Genomic DNA, 17,198 nt, shown 5'->3' on the forward strand with positions numbered 1-17,198 from the left:
ACCCAAGCCGGGAATGAAACCTGCGACCCTGGCGCAATGAAGCCACAATGCGAACCACTGTGCAACCCTGCCGCCAATTAGGGATAGGCAATAAATGCTGGCTCAGCCTGTGACATCCATGCCCCACAAACTAATTTTTAAAACAAGCTGGTGGGCATGACAATTGGGGAGCAAGGGTGGGTGGGAAAACAGGAATAGACCGCATTGGAATGACCCTCCAAAGGATTCCCGTCATCTGGGAACTATCCCAGAAGCAACCGGGTAAGCATATATGCTTCCCACTCCAGGAATGTGGACAGCCGTTGAACGTAAATAAGATCCTAGTTTGAGGCGATTTTGCAGCCTTGCTGCCATTTTGCTGGATGGCTGCACTGGTCCCTGACTTAATCACCCCGACCTACAACAGGCTGCGGTGATCAGAGTCAGAGGCTTCATGTCAAATGTTGCAGTCACGGATAAGAAATATTTCACCTACGGCTCAGTTTAATCAACGAGAGGTGTTTCCCTTCCATTACAAGGGATCCATTGGCTTAGATGATTTGATAAGCAGACTTTGTAAAAGATCGTGAGAGTGATGGGTCTTTTCTTAAAAGGGCTGTCTTAGTCCATGGCTCCGGAAGGGACCAACCGCGTTCTGAGAAAATAAAGTGCACAGGAAAGCACATAATTGATTGGTTGGTGAATATTTTTCTCATTTGCCTTTCAAACCTCTGGTAATTTTAGTAATTGTAAGGTTTTATTAATAGTTGTGCTAAGGTAAGGTTTATTACATTCGCTATTGAGTATTTCCTGTTTCTCTTAACTGGGGAATTTCAGTTGGCGTAAGTAGAATATTTATTGAAACAATAAGAATATAAGAGCAGGTATGGCTGGAGACATTAATTGATATTAAATCAGTAAAATTAATTAATTTCATTTAAATGGTAGGGCAAGTGATATGTGACAGCTGCAGAATGTGGCTACTCCTGGACACCAATATGATCCGAGACAAACACATCTGTAGCAAGTGTCTGTGACTTGAGGAACTATTGCAACACATAGGGAGGGGGAATGTTACCTGGACACTTTGTTCCAGGAGGCAGTCACACTCCTTGGGAGAGGATCACCACCTTTGGTCCATGATCATGGACAGATGGGTTTGGCTGTGACAAAGGCAGGTATGGGAATCCAGAAGGGAGCATTGGAGGAGCCTCAACCCTGGCAATTGTCCAACAGGTTTGTGGTTTTTGCAGCCTTTATGGATGGGCACAGTAAGAAGTCTTACAACACCACGTTAAAGTCCAACAGGTTTGTTTCGAATCACTAGCTTTTGGAGCACTGCTCCTTCCTCAAGTGAATGAAGAGGTAGGTTCCAGAAACATACATATAGACAAAGTCAAAGATGCAAGACAATACTTTGAATGCGAGCACTTTATGGATGATAGCAGGAGATGCAAGGTGGATAAGTGTGCTGACCATAGCACCTTGGTAGAAGTAGCCATTTTTTTTTTACTTTAGAATACCCAATTCATTTTTTCCAATTAAGGGGCAATTTTACGTGTTTAATCCACTTACCTGGCACATCTTTGTGTTGTGGGGGAGAAACCCACGCAAACATGGTGTTGCCTTTTTTACCTGCTATAAATATGGCAATCAATAAGGTTGCCCTTCTTTCTTTAGATCTCGATAATATATTGCTCAGAGTCGCCAGGTATCAAATTATACCACCACAAGTTTCAACCGGATATCGATCAAAGAGCCAAACACCAGTTAGTTAGTTCAAGATCAATGGTACTTTATTTGCACACACAATTATCATGCAACATAAACACTGCTAGCTAAACTACACCTATCAACTATGACAACCTGTACTTAACTTCATGCACCCGGCTTAGTTCAGAGGAACAGTGGGCTTCATTCGAATCTGGATCGACTGGGTCTGGAGAAGTAACTGCTGCTCAGCTGGACTCATCCGTCTGGTAGCGGGCGTTGAACTTGAACTTGCTTCTGGTGGTGCTGCACTTGGAGCTGGTCATTGCCGGAGTGCCAGGTCCAAAAGACGTTGAACACATGGCGGTCTCTCTCTTTATCCTTGGGGAGTTTCACGCTCTTTTGGGCGGTCCTTCAGTTTGGACCTCATTAATTGAGTAGATCCCGATCATTGTATTCGATTTGAGCCAATAAAGGGGTGGGTGCCTTGATGGCTGGGAGTGTCCTAAGCGGTCATTGACCCTGTCGTTAATGCTTCCTGAGTTTTGGGAGTGGTGCCGAAATGTTTGGGATTGTATCGGTTACTCAAGTATTAGTCTTTTGTCTTACGGAGATGGGCTATCAAAATGCTAATCGGTTGGGGGTTTCGATGCCGTCTGGATTCGTTACTCATAAATATACATTCAGGCACTGAGCCTGCCTGAACCTTATATTGTCCACATTTCTCTTTAGGCTTTGCGAACATCCATGTTTCTTGCTGTAAGTGGCCACCCCAGATGGCTAAATGGGGAGAATGTGCAAACTCCATACGGACAGTGACCCAGAGCCGGGATCAAACCTGGGACCCGGCGCCATGAGACTGCAGTGCTAACCACTGAGCCACCGTGCTGCCCTTTAGAAGTAGCCATTTAAGTGGGGTGTGCAAAGGTTAGTCTGCGTTAGTGGCAGTAAGGGACAGTATAATCAGGAGATTTAAACAATTCTCTGTAACTGAGAGTAAGAGTCCAGACTGGTATTTTCCTGCCCGGTACCAGGGCTCAGGAAATCTGCTCGGGGCTGGAGAGGAACTTGCAATGGGAAGAGAAGGATTCTTTTGACATGGTCCATGTCACAGAATTCCTAAAGTGCAGAAGGAGGCTATTTGGCCCATCGAGTCTGCACCAACCCTTGGAAAGGGCACCCTATTTAAATTCACACCTCCACCCTGTAAAACAGCAACCCCACCTCACCTTTTTGACACAAAAGGGCAATTTAGCATGGCCAATCCACCTAACATGAACATCTTTGGTCTGTGGGAGGAAACCGGAGCACCCGGAGGAAACCCACGTAAACACGGAGAGAAAGTGCAAACTCCACTCAGACTGTCACCCAAGGCCGGAATTGAACCCGGGTCCCTCGATCTGTGAGGCAGCAGTGCTAACCACTATGCCACTGTGCTGCCCAAGGTACCAATAACATAGGTAGATCTAAGTAAGAGGTTCTGCTTAGAGATTATGAACAGCTAGGGGTGAATTAAAAATCAGCAGCTCAGACGTAATCATCTCTGGATAGTTACCTGAGCCAGGAGCAAATTGAAACAGGGTAAAAAGATTAGAGAGTTAAATATGTGGCTCAAAGATTGGTCTGGCAGAAATGGATTTTGATTCATGGGGCACTGGTCCCCATACTGGGGAAAGTAGGAGCTGTGCCTTTGAGACAATCTCCACCTGATCTGTGCTGGAACCAGTGTTCTGGTGAAACATATAATGTGAGTGGTAAAGAGGGCTTTATACTAAATAGAGGGTGTGAGGGATTATCAAGATGTGAGAAATTAAAGAAAAAGGAGGGCAAGCGACCATGACAGCAGTAAGGGAAATGTTCATCAGAGTATGGAAGGGAGGGTTAGAGTGTACAAACTTTAGAGTCCACCAGCAGATAAGATAGCAAAGCTAATAGAAACAACAGAATTAAAGGTACTTTATGATAATTCACATAGCATTCATAACAAAGTGGATGAATTGATGGCACAAAATAGAAGCAAACATATACAGTGACAACAAGAGCAGGTCAGAGGCTGAGGACTCTGTGGAGATTGCCTCATCTCCTGACTCCCTAAATCCTGTCCACCATCGATGCGTCACAACTCCGAGTGCAATGGAATACCTCCACTTGCCTGGATTAGTGCAACTCCAAATCTACTCAAGAAGCTCGGCACCATCTAAGGCAAAGAAATACATTTGATTGGCATCCCAAACACCACCATAAACACTCATGTCATCCACCACTGATGCACAGTGGCAATAGTGTGTACCATTTGTGAAATGTTTTGAAGAAACTCACCAAGGTTCCTTTAGTAGCACCTTCCAAACCTTTACCGACAAGGGCAGAAAATGCATAACCTACCAGTTCCCCTCTAAGCCACCATTCCTTCACTGCCACTGGCTCACAATCCTGGAACTCCCTCTGGAAAAACACATGGACTGCAGTGATTTGATTTGATTTATTGTCATATGAACGGAAGTACAGTGAAAAGTATTTTTCTGCCGTCAAGGGAACGTACACAGTATGTACATAGCAGACAAAAGAATAATCAACAGATCTCCGGCATCCGCATATTTTGTTTTATTTCAAAGGTTTTGCAGTTTCCTGGTTAGGTGTCAGTGCATATCCTTAAATGTTAATGGCTTATTTTGGCTTATTGTTCGGCCAAATGGCACCATTGCTGCATTACACTGGAAGTATCCAGTGACAAACACTTTCATCAGTTGCACAGTTGAGAGAGGTGCAATTCTCATCAGGTAGCCTACCGGATCACTCAGCCACTCTTAATTTGAGATCTTGATGGTCAGATGATCATCCTGGTTTTCATACCTCATGTTGGTTTTGCCCCTCTATACCTCTGTAACCATCTCCAATCCCACAAACTTCCAAGATGTCCGCAATCCTAAAATTCTGGCCTTTTGATTCTCAATGATAATTGCCCCACCATGGCAGTGTCTTCATTTAGTTCACATGGTGCCTGGTTCTCAGTTCTAAAATTCCTTCCATACTCCACTCTGCTTCTCAACCTCACTTTGCGACACTCCATAAAACCTATCTCTTTGACCTCCTTTGGTCACCTGACTTAATGGGCATGATCTACGGGTCGCGTCGTGGCCGAAAGGCATCGCAGCATGGTGGGCAGTTACCAGGAGATCCCTCTTCCGGGATCTACCTGACTTGCCACCCCTTGCGAGATGTAACACAATCTTGTGAGTCGTCGCGATGTGAATCCTGCCCGTTTTGGGCGGGATCACTTTTCACCAAATCTGCATATTAGAGTGAGACAGCTAGGGATCTGAGCCCTTTGCCTTGAAGATCTCGGATGAGTGCCAATCAGCACTGGTCTCCACAAATGGGGGTCAGATGGGCTGGCACATGTGGGGGTCTCCCAGGGGATTGAAGGCCCCCAGCTGCTTGCCCTCAGGGGCAGAGTGGCACCTTGGTACTGCCACCAAGGTGATATTTTTCCTGTGATGGGGATTGGGCCTGGAGGTGCTGGGGGTGCGGGGGGGGGGGGGGGGGGGGGGGGTGAAAAATAGGGACGCCAAGTTTTTTAGACTTTGTAGAATTTTTAAAGTTGGTGATTTTTCCTCTGGAAACCCAAGTTCAGATACAAGCTCTTTCCTCACTAAAAAGGCAAATGTCGATTTGTTTGAGGGTAGGCAAACAGTAACCTATTTGTTTGGCAAATTCCAGTTTCAGCTGACACATAAATTCCGTTGCCACTGGAGTGCTTGATTTTGAAATAAGAGCTCCTGATTTGGGATTGGTTGTGACAAACTGATATCTGTGTGGTTCACAATTGCAGCTCAGGTCAAATTCCAGAAGAGTTCAAAATTAACCACGGTCATTCTACGTTACACAAGTAAGCTTTTGATTTGATTTATTAAGGTATGGTAATTTATTAAGGTAAGGTTATGATAGCTTTTTGTTTTACCTTTTAGTGCGTGCTGGATTTAGCTGGGAGCGAGGGAGAGTCATTGACCGACAGCTTCTGTCTTGGGGTGCGGGAACTAAACGTTAAAATCCCGTTTCCCCTTTTATTTCCCCCGCTGTGAAAGGGGGTTCCTGAGTTAACCCACCTTCGCTTCGTACTGGGCTTATAGTCTACTGTTGTGTTTTTTTTATTGAACATAAATGTATTTTCCAGGTGTGGGATATTTTCATATTGTTTGGGAATGCACAAAAAACCAAGAACTCACTCCTTTTGAGTTAATCATTGCCACATGTTCCGATTGTTAACCTGGTGCAAGAGAACCATTTAAAGATTTCCGCGTACATTTTTTTTTCTTGGAAATAGGTCGCATTTTCAAACCTCAATGTCAGTTTCTAAAACTATAATTTCCAGTTTGCTTGCTGTATGTTGTTAACTTCTGATGCAGATCACATAGGAAGATTTGCATTTATATGGCACATTTAGAGGGCAGCACGGTAGCATTGTGGATAGCACAATTGCTTCACAGCTCCCGGGTCCCAGGTTCGATTCCGGCTTGGGTCACTGTCTGTGCGGAGTCTGTACGTCATCCCCGTGTGTGCGTTGGTTTCCTCCGGGTGCTCCGGTTTCCTCCCACAGTCCAAAGATGTGCAGGTTAGGTGAATTAGGTGGATTGGCCATGCTGGTGTCCAAAATTGCCCTTAGTGTTGGGTGGGGTTACTGGGTTATGGGGATAGGGTGGAGGTGTTGACCTTGGGTAGGGTGCTCTTTCCAAGAGCTGGTGCAGACTCGATGGGCCAAATGGCCTTCTTCTGCATTGTAAATTCTATGATAAACTTTGCACTATGGCAGGCCGCTCCAATGGGCTTTATAGTTGAAACAAACTCCACATCGTGGGTGCGATTCTCCGCTCCCCACGCCGGGTGGGAGAATCGCGGGAGGGCCAGGCGACTCATTACACGCCCCCCTGGAGCCCCCCGTGATTCTCCCACCCCAGCTCGGAAGAATCGGCGCTTGCCGTTTTTCACGGCGACCGGCGATTCTCTGACCCGGATGGGCCGAGCGGCCTGCCGCTCGCGACCGTTTCACGACGGCGGCAACCCCACCTGGTCGCTGCAGTCGTGAACATGGGTGCCAAAGGCCCGTTTGTGGCTTGTGGGGGACGGAGAGGGGAGTGAGCACCACGGCTGTGCTCGGCAGGGGACTAGCCCGCGATCGGTGCCCACCGATCGTCGGGCCGGCTTCTCAACGGGACGCACTCTTTCCCCTCCGCCGCCCCGCAAGATCAAGCCACCACGTCTTGCGGGGCAGCGGAGAGGAAGACGGCCACCACGCATGCGCGGGTTTGAGCCGTCAGCCGTCGTGACATTAGCCGCGCATGCGCGGGTTGGAGTCGGCCAACCTGTGCATGCGCGGCTGACGTCACATAGGTGCCGCCGTCGCGTCATTCTCAGCGCACCGCCTTGACGCAAGCGTCAAGGCAAGGCCGCCAAAAATAACGGAGCACCGCTCCTAGCCCCCCAGGTGGGGGTGAATACGGTGAGAGGAGTGGCCTCCGAGGCTGTCGTGAAACTCGGCCGAGTTCACGACGGCCTTCCCGACTTTTCCCGGGAGCGGAAAGTTCAGCCCCATGGTTACCACTGACACCGCTACCTGCCAGCTCAAGTGGAGAGGATCTCCAAGAAGATTGCGCATGTAGACACTGACATTAAGTTTCTGCAAAGATGCAAGAAAGCAGACAAGATCCCGAAAGGGCTACAGATCACAAACTCAAGACGACCTACAACACAGACTACGCTGAGAGACTCTGCCGCCGCACCTCTCTCACACTCCACAACAGGTTTGTTTCAAACACTAGTTTTCGGAGCACTGCTCCTTCATCAGGTGAAGGAGCCTGAGGAAGGAGCAGTGCTCCGAAAGCTAGTGTTTGAAACAAACCTGTTGGACTTTAACCTGGTGTTGTAAGACTTCTTACTGTGCTCACCCCAGTCCAACGCCGGCATCTCCACATCACACTCCTCAACCACCTCGTACACCAGCTCTACAGCAGATGCCGAAAGCTGGAAACCGTGTCCATACTCTCAACTTGTGCTCAGGACGCAGCAGACCAGCTGCAAAACACTGCCAAAGCAGATGAGACAACGATACTACGCCACCTATATGCGCACCAAGAACAGGAAGCATGAGAAACTCGGCATCACCGCCAGCAGCAACCAAGCTTCCCCCAGTACCACAGTAGAAAACAATACAGGGAAGTTGTTGGAGGGACGAAAAACCTCAAAAAGTCTGTTCTCGACCGCGTGGTTTTGGTAAAACTGTGTGCACACAGGAGAGGCAAGTTCTGCTGCTAGCTTTAGCTCACAAAAGACAGCTCTGCCTGTCCTCAGAATTACATGCATATGTATTCAAAGTTCTTCGGAGACACAAGCGGTTATTGATGTCACTGAATCATTCAGAACAATACAAAGTGATCAGTATGCATAACCTCTTGCTTGCTGGTTTTCCCTTGGTATATGTTTAACCCCTTGTCTGCTAGTTTTCCCTTGACCTGTGCTATTACAATACTTTGAGACATCTTTAGTATACCAATCCTGAGACATATAGCAATTTCTTCCGCTAACAGAAATCTATTGTCAACTTGTCGGACTACACCCTTCAACCAGACGAAATCGAAGTCCTCAGCAGAGGGCTTAATTTCTGCACCACCACCAAAAGCGATCTCATCAGTCTCACAGCAGACACGGATGAATTCATCAGGCGAATGAGGCTGCGGGAATTCTTCCACAGACCCCAAGAGGCCGAAAGCGAACCCAATGAGTCAACCAATGAACCGAAACAGCAGACCGAGAGATCTGCGGTGCGACAACCGAAGAGGAAAGAATCGAATTGGACCCCCCTGGACTCGACATATACGCTCAAGCCACCAGGAGCCGTGTCAATGCCAGATTCATCAGTCGCATTCACAAGACAGCCCTGAATGTCACCCAAGCACAATGCAACGCCATCCGCGCTCCCAAGACCAACCGCAACATCGTCATCAAACCAGCAGACAAAGGAAGGGCCACCATCAAACTGAACAGAACGGACTACTGCAAAGAAGTATACCGACAACTCAACAACCAGGAACACTACAGACAGTTACCCACCGATCCGACCAAGGAATGCACCCTCCAACTCAACAGACTGATCAAGACCTTGGATCCAGACCTTCAGAGCACCCTATGTGCTCTCAACCCACGTACTCCCCGCGTTGGAGATCTCTACTGCCTCCCGAAAATACCCAAGGCCAATACACCAGGCAGTCCTGTTAATTCAGGCAATGGGACCCTGTGTGAGAACCTCTCTGGCTACATAGAGGGCATCTTGAAACCCATCGTACAAGGAACGCCCGGCTTCTGTCGCGATGACGGCATTGCTGCAACAGCCTCAGTCCTCAACACCGATAACTACCAATCTGCATATGCAATTCTTCAACTCATTCGCTTCATTCTGGATCACAACGTCTTCACCTTTGACAAAAAGTTCTTCATCCAGACACATGGAGAAACCATAGGGATCAAATTCACACCTCACTATGCCAACATCATCATGCACAAGTTTGAACAAGACCTCCTCACCACACAGGACCTTCAATTGACGTTATACACCAGGTACATCAATAAAATTTTTTTCCTTTGGACCCACAGTGAAGAATCACTGAAACGATTACACGATGAAATCAATAAGTTCCATCCCACCATCAAACTCGTCATGGACTACTCTCCAGAATTGGTTGCATTATTGGACACACTCATCTCCATCAAGGATGGTCACCTCAGCACTTCTCTTTACCACAAGCCCACGGATAACCTCACGATGGTCCACTTCTCCAGTTTCCACCCGAAACACATTAAAGAATCCATCCCCTATGGACAAGCCCTCCGTATACACAGGAACTGCTCAGACGAGGAGAAGTGTAACAGACAGCCACAGATGCTGAAAGATGCCCTCACATGAATGGGACATAGCGCGCAACGTATCGATCGACAGTTCCAACACGCCACAGCAAAAGCTCCACCGATCTCTTCAGAAAACAAACATAGGACACAACCGACAGAGTACCCTTTGTCATCCAGTACATCCCCGGGGCGGAGAAATTATGACATCTTCTTCACAGCCTTCGACACGTCATCGATGAAGACAAACATCTTGCCAAGGTCATCCCTAGCTACTTGCCTTCAAACAACCGCACAACCTCAAACAACCATTGTTTGCAGCAAACTACCAAGCCTTCAGAACAGCGACCACGACACCACACAACCCTGCCATGGCAATCTCTGCAAGACGTGCCAGATCAGCGACATGGATACCACAATTACACGTGAGAACACCACTCACCAGGTACGTGGTACATACTCGTGCGACTCGGCTAACATTGTCCACCTCATATGCTGCAGGAAAGGATGTCCCAAAGCGTGGTACATTGGCGATACCATGGAGACTCTGCGACAATGGATGAACGGACATCGCGCGACAATCGCCAGGCAGTAATGAAATGAAAATGAAAATCGCTTATTGTCACGAGTAGGCTTCAGATGAAGTTACTGTGAAAAGCCCCTAGTCACCACATTCCGGCACCTGTTCAGGGAGGCTGTTATGGGAATGTTCCCTTCCAGTTGGGGAACACTTCAGCAGCCAAGGGCATTCAGCCTCTGATCTTCAGGTAAGCGGTCTCCAAGGTGGCATCCAGGTCGTGTGATAACGCAGAATCGCCGAGCAGAAACTTGGAGCTAAGTTCCGCACACATGAATACGGCCTCAACCAGGACCTTGGATTCATGTCACATTACATTCAACCCCCACCATCAGGCCTGGGCTTGCGAAATCCTACCAACTGCCCCGGCTTGAGACAATTCACACCTCTTTAACCTGCGATTATACCTCTCTCTAGTTACTCCGTCTGGACCTGTAGACTTAATTACCTGCAAAGACTTGCATTCAAAGTATCGTACTGCATCTTTGACTCTGTCTCTATATATGTTTCTGGAATCCACCTCTTCATTCACCTGAGGAAGGAGCAGTGCTCCGAAAGCTAGTGATTCGAAACATACCTGTTGGGCTTTAACCTGGGGTTGTAAGACTTCTTACTTAAAAGAAAAAAGGCCTTTGAACTAGAGTCTATGTTGTAATGTAGGAAACACAAAAGTCAATTAATTGGGCACAGCAAACTCCCACTGATAGAAATGCGATGATGACCAGATAATGACTTTTTGTGATGTTGATTGAGGGGTAAATGTTGGCCAGGGGTTATGTCTGCCCTCCTGAGAAGGTTGATGGGACCTTGGTTTAATGTTGTCGATGACATTGTGTGACAGTTTCAGTCCAAGGCAATATTTTACCACAAAATGTGTTTTAACTGTGCTATTGGATTGGATTGGATTTGTTTATTGTAACGTGTACAGAGGTACAGTAAAAAGTATTTTTCTGCGTGCAGCTCAAACAGATCATTTAGTACATGAAAAGAAAATACGTCATTGTGCAACACAATGTAAACACATGGGCACCGGCATCGGGTGAAGCATATAGGAGCGTAGTATTAATCAGATCAGTCCATAAGAGGGCCATTTAGGAGTCTGGTAACAGTGAGGACGAGGTTGATTTTGAACCTGTTAGTGCGTGTTCTCAAACTTTTGTATCTGCTGCCTGATGGAAGAAGTTGGAAGAGTGAATAAGTCATGTCTTTGTTTAAGAGTGAATAAGTCATGCCTTTGATTATGCTGCCCGCTTTCCCAGTGGATGGGAGGCGGTTTGTGTGATGGACTGGGTGGTGTTCACGACTCTCTGAGTTTCTTTTGGTCTTGGACCGAGCAGCTGCCATACCAGGCTATGATGCAGCCAGATTGGATGCTTTCTATGGTGCACCCGTAAAAGTTTGTAAGAGTCAGTGTGGACATGCCAAATTTCCTTGGTTTCCTGAGGAAGTATCAGTATCGGTGCTGTTGTGCTTTCTTTTTCTATATATAAATTTAAAGTACCCAATTCATTTTTTCCAATTAAGGGGCAATTTAGCGTGGCCAATCCACCTAGCCTGCACATCTTTGGATTGTGGGGGTGAAATCCACGCAAACACGGGGAGAATGTGAAAACTCCACACAGACAGTGACCCAGAGCCGGGATCGAACCTGGGACCTCAGCGCCGTGAGGCAGCAGGGCTAACCCACTGTGCCACCATGCTGCCCTCTGTTGTGCTTTTTTGATTGTAGCGTCGGCATGGGTGGACCAGGACAGACTTTTGGTGATGTGCACACCGAGGAATTTGAAGCTGTCAACCATCCTCCAACTTGGCCCCGTTGATTGTGGTTGTTACATCACTCCACTAGGTTCTCTATCTCCATCCTGTATTCTGACTCGTCATTGTTCGAGATTCGACCCACTACGATTGTGTCATCAGCAAACTTGTAGATGGAGTTGGAGCCAAATTTTGCCATGCAGTTGTGTGTGTGTGCATAGGGAGTATAGTAGGCGGCTAAGTATGCAGCCTTGCGGGGCCCTGGTATGGAGGACTATTGTGGAGGATATGTTCATTATTCTTTTTTTTAAAGAAAATTTAGAGTGCCCAATTTATCTTTTCCAATTAAGGGGCAATTTTAGCGTGGCCAATCTACCAAGCCTGCACATCTTATGGCTGTGGGGGCAAAACCCACGCAAACACGGGGAGAATGTGAAAACTCCACACGGACAGTGACCCAGAGCCGGGATCGAACCTGGGACCTCAGCGCCATGTGGTAGCAGTGCTAACTACTGCGCCACTGTGCTGCCCTCTGTGTTCATTATTCTTACTGATTGTGGTCTATGGGTCAGAAAGTCAAGAGTCCAGTTGTTGAATGAGGAGCCAAGACCTAGGTTTTGGAGATTTGCTTTGAGCTTGGCTGGGATTATGGTGTTGAAGGCAGAGCTGTAGTCAATAAATGGGAGTCTGTTGCAGGAGTCCTTGTTGTCGAGATGCTCCAGGGATGAGTGTAGGGTCAGGGAGATGGCATCTGTCATGGACCGGATGCGGTATTATGCAAATTGCAGTGGATCTAGGCATCCTGGGAGTATGGAGTTGATGTGCCTCATGACCAACCTCTCAAAGCACTTCATTCCGATCGATGTCAGGGCCACCGGACGCTAGTCATTGAGGCACGTTGCCTTGTATTAATGAGTGTGGAATTAGCTTAAGGGTTGGGGGGGGGGGGGGGCATCTGCATATTCTTCTAACTCGAGACTGATGAGAAAATGTTGGGAATGGTAAGATTCGAGGAGGTGATTAGGCGTGTAGATGAGGGCAGTGCAGTTGATGTGGTCTATATGGACTTCAGTAAGGCATTTGATAAGGTCCCGGATGGGAGACAAATCAAGAAGGTTAGACCTAATGAGGATCCCTTGCTGTTTGTAGTGTACATTAATGATTGAGGTGTGAATATTGGGGGTATGATTAGTATGTTTGTAGATGACACAAAATTTGATGTTGTGGGCAGCAAGGTAGCACAGTGGTGTGTACCGGGCTAGGGTCCCGGGTTTGATTCCCGCTTGGGACATTGTCTGTGCGGGGTCTGCACGTGTTGTTAGGTGAATTCTCCCTCTGTCTAGCCGAACAGGTGCCGGCATGTGTCGACTAGGACCGTTTCACAGTAACTTCATTGCAGTGTTAATGTAAGCCTACTTGTGACAATAAAGATTATTATTACTATGGTATATAGTGAGGAGGAAAGTCTTAGAATCATAGAATTTACAGTGCAGAAGAAGGCCATTCAGTCCATTGAGTCTGCACTGGCCCTTGGAAAGAGCACTCTACCCAAGCCCATACCATCACTCTATCCTATAACCCATTAACCCCATCCAATGTTTTTCGACACTAAGGGGCAATTTAGCAAGGCCAATCCACCTAAGCTGCACATCTTTGGACTGTGGGAGGAAACCGGAGCACCAGGAGGAAACCCACTCAGACAAGGGGAGAATGTGCGGACTCCGCACAAACAGTGACCGAAGCGAGGAATCGAAACCTGGGACTCTGGTGCTGTGAAGCAACTGTGCTGACTTCCATGCTATCGTGCTGCCTGTTAGATTACAGGACGATATGGATGGCTGGTCAGATGCGCAGAACAGTGGCACAGCAATATCATAGCTATAAATTTCTAAGTTTAAAAAGAGCGTGTGATAAAAATGAACATGGTATGTGAGGGTCAGTGTAAAAGAGCATGTAATAAAAAATAACAGGGTATGTGAGGGTCAGTGTATGTGGGTGGATAAATGTGAGCGGTTGCATATGTATATGCTTGTCTGTGGTGGTGAGAGCGGGATTGGGCGTAAGGCAGATTCACTTCCATTTCCACATAACTCGCTCAGTGTCTAGGCACTGTCCACCAGGCATTTGCTCAGCATCTCGCAATGCCCGCCACCCATGCTCTCCCATTTCCGCACTGCCCTCCATGCACCCACTTCCCTCCGTGCGCCCACTTCCACGCAGCCTTCCATGCACCCTCTCCCACTCTCACTTCTGCACTGCCCTCCACAAACTCCCACACAAACCTGACCTCAACCTCGTCCTTAAGGAAGAAAATTGAGATCATCAGACTCTAGGCAGCCCTCAGTTCTGAGCACCCTGTACCACCATCTTCCCTCTCCTATCTTTGATGCATGCACCAAACACACACCCTCGCCCGGCTACTCTAAGCAAACAACACAGCGACCAGCTCCGAGCACTCTATCACACTCTGCTAATCGGTGGTCTGGCTTTGGTGTATGTGGATATGTTTTGTTAAATACCCTGATTTCTGATTTATTTTGGTCCTTTTCTAATCTTGTTAGATTAATTTTCTTAATTACGTAAGAAATTTGACAATGGTTTTTTTCATCCCTTATATTAGCCATAGTTCTTTTTACTATCGTCTTGTCTCACTTCCCAAGTCATTGGGATTACAAGTGGCTGACAACGTTCCTGCATGTGGAAGCTTCCTTTTTGAACAGCTGCAGCCCATGTGGTGAAGGTAATACTGTACCACAGTATTGTTAGGTGGAAAGATTTGGGATATTGACCTGACAATGATAAAGCATGTCAAAGTCAGAATGTTGTCCCCAAGTACCAATTACCCTTGTCAGTCAAAGAGATGGAGATGTTGTTGCTGAATTCCTGGTGAGCTGCTGCACTGTATCCAGTGGATGTTATGGTGTGCACCATTCTATGCCAGTGGTGGAGGAACTGGATGGTGGTTAGGGTGCCTTTCAAGTGGACTACGTTCACATGGATGATGTTGAGTATCTTGAGAGTTATTGCTGTACTCAGTCATGCAGGTGGGGAATATTCCACCCCACTCCTGACTTGTGCCTTTTAATGATTGCGACATTTGGCCATCTTCATTTATGCTTTACTGGAGGGTTCTCTGATGTAACTCCAAATTAAATTCTCAAGGTGAATGTTTCATTATCAATACTTGCTGTAGGTATGATTAGACACGGTGTGATGCATGGGCTGATGGGACCTATGTAGTGAAATATGGGACTCGTGGTAAACCATTATGCTAAAAAGCTACACTCATCATCTGCAGGGTCATTTTATTTAAATGTAGTGTAATTGCAATGACATTTGATTGATTATTGCCTATTCATGCACTTTATGCACAAACTGTGTTTCAGTTGAGTACATAAGAACATAAGAACAAGGAGCAGGAGTAGGCCATCTGGCCCTTCGAGCCTGCTGCACCATTCAATGAGATCATGGCTGATCTTTTGTGGGCTCAGCTCCATTTTCCCGCCAAAACACCATAATTCCAAGGAAGGACTTCTATTGGAGAGGCTTTGATTTTCTTTGGAGAAAGTTAGGCCTCAGTGTAAAATGAATGCCTGATTTGCTGTCTCCCTTTTTTCCGCCTGGTAATTGCTGTGATTCTGTTCGGGACTTGAACATTTAAAGAGACATTTGGAACACCTTGTTTAACCAATAGAACTGTGCAAAAACACAAAGTTTATTGCATACGAAAGACTAAAGCAAAACAAGCATTATTAACAAATCGTTGTACTCTGATTTACTTCTTTCTTCCCCCAATAATTCTCTTCAAAGACACATCCACCTTACAGTTACTTTCCTCTGTGTGAACTATGCAAGAGTATGCCACAGTCCTCTGGAGACTGATTTAAATTTGCTCCAGGCATTCTCGGAGGGAACACTTACATTTCCTATCTTTATTTTTCCAAGTTAATCTGCTGGTTGCATTCTTTGTCACAAGAATTGTGTAGGGTCCTTTGTGGATTCTGCCACTAGTTTCAAATGAAGCAATTGGCCTGCCACAGAATCTGTAACAGATGTGGAGTCGGTTTTTTTCTCCACTGAATTTAAACTAATTCAGCATGGGAACCTGGATTGTAGTTTTGGGGTACGGGAGATTGAGAATATAGAGGTCAGGAGCACAGATTTGACTTCGCAGGAGGGTGCCAGTGTTCAGGTAGGTGGTTTGAAGTGTGTCTACTTCAATACCAGGAGTATACGAAATAAGGTAGGGGAACTGGCAGCATGGGTTGGTACCTGGGACTTCGATGTTGTGGCCATTTCAGAGACATGGATACAGCAGGGACAGGAATGGTTGCTGCAGGTTCCGGGGTTTAGGTGTTTTAGTAAGCTCAGAGAAGGGGGCAAAAGAGGGGGAGGTGTGGCGCTGCTAGTCAAGGACAGTATTACGGTGGCGGAAAGGATGCTAGATGGGGACTCTTCTTCCGAGGTAGTATGGGCTGAGGTTAGAAACAGGAAAGGAGAGGTCACCCTGTTGGGAGTTTTCTATAGGCCACCTAATAGTTCTAGCGGTGTAGAGGAAAGGATGGCGAAGATGATTCTGGAAAAGAGCGAAAGTAACAGGGTAGTTGTTATGGGAGACTTTAACTTTCCAAATATTGACTGGAAAAGATACAGTTCAAGTACATTAGATGGGTCGTTCTTTGTACAATGTGTGCAGGAGGGTTTCCTGACACAATATGTTGACAGGCCAACAAGAGGCGTGGCCACATTGAATTTGGTTTTGGATAATGAACCAGGCCAGGTGTTAGATCTGGAGGTAGGTGAGCACTTTGGAAACAGTGACCACAATTCGGTGACCTTTACGTTAGTGATGGAAAGGGATAAGTATACCCCGCAGGGCAAGAGTTATAGCTGGGGGAATGGCAATTATGATGCCATTAGACATGACTTAGGATGTGTAGGTTGGAGAAGTAGGCTGCAAGGGTTGGGCACATTGGATATGTGGAGCTTGTTCAAGGAACAGCTATTGCGTGTTCTTGATAAGTACGTACCAGTCAGGCAGGGAGGAAGGGGTAGAGCGAGGGAACCGTGGTTTACCAAAGAAGTGGAATCTCTTGTTAAGAGGAAGAAGGAGGCCTATGTGAAGATGAGGCGTGAAGTTTCAGTTGGGGCGCTTGATAGTTACAAGGAAGCGAGGAAGGATCTAAAGAGAGAGCTAAGACGAGCAAGGAGGGGACATGAGAAGTCTTTGGCAGGTAGGATCAAGGAAAACCCAAAAGCTTTCTATAGGTATGTCAGGAATAAAAGA

This window comes from Scyliorhinus canicula, chromosome 2 (assembly GCF_902713615.1).
Source record: "Scyliorhinus canicula chromosome 2, sScyCan1.1, whole genome shotgun sequence".
Taxonomy (NCBI): Eukaryota; Metazoa; Chordata; class Chondrichthyes; order Carcharhiniformes; family Scyliorhinidae; genus Scyliorhinus; species Scyliorhinus canicula.